Below are 3,501 nucleotides of genomic sequence, written 5' to 3' on the forward strand. Positions count from 1 at the left end.
CAGTAATAATGTCTTCAGGTAGAGTCGAGCACTTGTCTTTATAACATAGGTTGCTCAAAGGGGGGCAGCAATCTTTTACTAGAGACAAGACATGACTTTGGGACCGTTTTGGCCCGGTGTGAAATTAACGTTTGCAAATTTGACAGTCATTTTTCATTGTTAAATAATCGCCAAAATGCATACATGCAATTGTGATTGTGTGTGACCCATTGTTGACTTAATTGCAGGGTACTAAAAAAATGACTAAATTTTTCTAAAAATTTGAAAGCTCTTCAGTGGTCATAAATTTTAGTAACTATGAGTCAATTATGCAGTTAAGTAGCAACCAATTTATTTAATTTGTCTGCTATTAAATGTTTCAATAAAGAAATAGAAAAATAGAAAGTCACTATAACTTTATTTAATTAAAAGCTTCACAATCCATTAATTTATTAATTATTACAAAAAATTTTAAAACTGAACATGCAATATTATTCCCATGACAATAATTTGGAAGATTTTCTTTCTGAAACTGAAAAAAAAAACGAAAAAAACTAATTAGGATTTGTCACCTACACTCTTCAAAGCCTTGACATTTTCCATTATTGTTAAAATTTTGATTAAAAAAATCATAAAAATCTGCGTTGGTGTATCGATAAAAGCCAATTTAAGAAATTATTAAACACCTTCTGTAGCTTATGTAAAAAACACGTTTTCAGTGGCTGAAAAATTTTATATAAATTGTTGCACCATATTTTGAAAACAATTGTTTTTATTTCCTTTTTTCTTGGCAATCATGTCGTAATTAGTGTAAAACATAAAAAACTAAATAGTCTAATGAGCAAGGTTCGTGTCAAATAGCACCAAGCGTGCTGAATCTAATTAGACAATTATCTAATTTGGAGCACACATTATGTAAATAGGAATTCGGCTTGGGAGGTATGAGTTACATACTTGGATGTCAAAGCAGGAAAAACCATTCGTTTCAAAAGAATTGTAGGAAATAAGAAGTCACATGTTAATTGTACCACTTTCGAGAGAAATTATATATTTTTTCTTGGATTTAGTTGACTGCACGTTACTCATTAATTATCAGATTTTCAGTGACAGTATCAGAAACGAGGATTTTGTAATTAACTTATTGTTGCTCGATTTTAATTTATTAGAATGGAGAAATTTTTAATTAGATTCATTGTTGCTCTTTTCATATTTAAGTGTGACTAAATGGGTCGCCAAATTTCTGCTCTAGAAGACGGCTGACCAAAATGATTAAAATTCCATTCTGGTTCGTAATTAAGCAACAAGTTCACTGCACTGGAATTTCGTTTCTGTTGAATAATTTAATGTTAGTGCACGTCAGTAATTACAATATGTAATGGCAATAGTCAGAATTGTTCAATTCTTATAGCAGCTACACACGAATATCAATTAGTAATAAAATCATTGCAAAAGAAAATTTCAGTAATCAATCTTTTTTGAAAACTTTCTTTTCGAATTATGATTTCAGTTCCAGCAGGATCAAGGCTAACACACTGAAACCACTTGAGTAACAATCAAATTCTCCACCTCACACATCATTGTAATTACTTTCTTCCTCTCAATACCCTTGCATCAATAGCATTATGCAAATAGATTTTGTAAATGCAAAAATACATAATGTGAATACTCTCACGTATTCTTACTTCAATAATAATTAAAATAAACGACAATTAAATATTGCTTTTCTTAAGAATGATTTGGCAAACCAAAGGTGTTAGCTTATTATTAAAAATGCTCTAATTAAAGCCTTCACTGACATTTGGCTTCTAAATTGTATGTTATTTTCGCGTTTGATAGATAGATTTTAACCTAGAACTTTCGAAATATAGTCCACATGCAATAATCGGATCAAAAGTCGGTATTTATCGCTGAAATTCGATCACGATTAGGCAAAGAGTCCGTGACAGAGCTTCCTGCTGAAGGATTATTTTCAGCTTGGTTTTCAGTTGCGCATTTCAAAGGCGTTACCTGAAAGTGACTTTTCCTAACTGGAAGTTGTTTATAATTTGCCAAACGTGGTAGCTGTAGGCTCTTTCTAAAGCAGAATTGCTTTGGGAAGGTCGTGTTAGGCAATAAGGTCAAGTCATTGTAAAATTTTGATTGTTTCAGTCAGCACAAGATATATGATCATATAGACACAACAAACCATAATGATATGGAATTTTCAGCGGTTCAGATTGAGAAATTACCATACGAGGCAAAAGCTCGCGAATTGTGTAATCTATTTAATCTAATTTTGCTCGCAGTGGGTAATAAATACTTGATGGATTTAGAGTTTTGTGCGCACTGATTTATATTTAATTGGCGGTCATTAAGGAGAACGGTAAAGTTTTCACACTTGACTGTTGTTGGTATTTGGGCTACTACAAATATGTAAGAAATAATAAAAGTGAAAATAGATCAGGGCGTCGTTATATGATAATGAAATGAAAGTGTTATGACACAATATAATTTCACTTGGACTTGTTCTAGGACTTTTTCATGATTTTTCGGATCAAATTCCGGATTATATAATTTTTTATTTTGTGACTAGTGATTTTTATCGATCAGTTTATAGGTGTATTAATCAAAAAATATCTTTTTTAAAAGACTAATTAGTAGAGTAATTAATTATTATTAATTACACCGGAATTTAGATACAACAGTCACTGTATTAAAAACATCAAAAATAAATATCTCGTTTAATTATTATTACTACCCATAATTTTTTTATTTTATTATGTTTTATTATGTTCCGTCTTAGGTAATATACAATTTTATTTTATACTGTTCTAGAAATGTTCCAAAAATTGTTAAGTGAGAAAAAAGTGTTTTAGTTTCTTTTTTGCCTAAAAAATTGTCTTGTTAAACAATAAATAAGCTGCTCTGTGAATTTTTATTACTTCTGGAAACTGTGAAGCCAACTTCCGTAATATGATAATGCAAAAACCATATAAGTTTACGTTCAGTAACCTGTTTAGATGTAGACGATTATTTTTCAAGTTTCGAGAATAGAAATACTTTCATTTTCTTTTTGTTTACAATGTTACGTTTGTTTTTATTTGTGTAATTTTATTGCAACAATATGGTATTTACCAGCTATTTGAAAAGAAATACTAAATATTTCTATAAGAAAATAAACATAAATTTGACAAAAGAACTTAACAAGAACAACAAAGTATGAAGTAAATGAAAATAATTTCCCTTTTCGTTAAAAAAATAGAGACTTTTTAAATCAAGTTACGAATACAATAACACAGACATGGAGTAACTAATCTGATATTAAATGTTAAGTAATGTTTTTTTACGGTTGTGAAAGGATAATAATTTTTCGTTCAAGTGTTTACAGTTTTCAAAAATGGAAACAAGTTTTTATATTGTAACAATAAAGGTAATGTCAAACCAAAATATTTAATGAAAAACTTTTTTTAACAATAATTTTCTGTTTTGAAACTAATATGAAAATGTAATTGTTTTTTGTTTTATGTAACATTTATTAATTTT

Source organism: Tribolium madens, unplaced genomic scaffold (genome assembly GCF_015345945.1).
Source record: "Tribolium madens isolate multiple individuals breed KSU strain unplaced genomic scaffold, Tmad_KSU_1.1 Scaffold_3;HRSCAF=73;Tcas5.2_LG2, whole genome shotgun sequence".
NCBI classification, from domain to species: Eukaryota; Metazoa; Arthropoda; class Insecta; order Coleoptera; family Tenebrionidae; genus Tribolium; species Tribolium madens.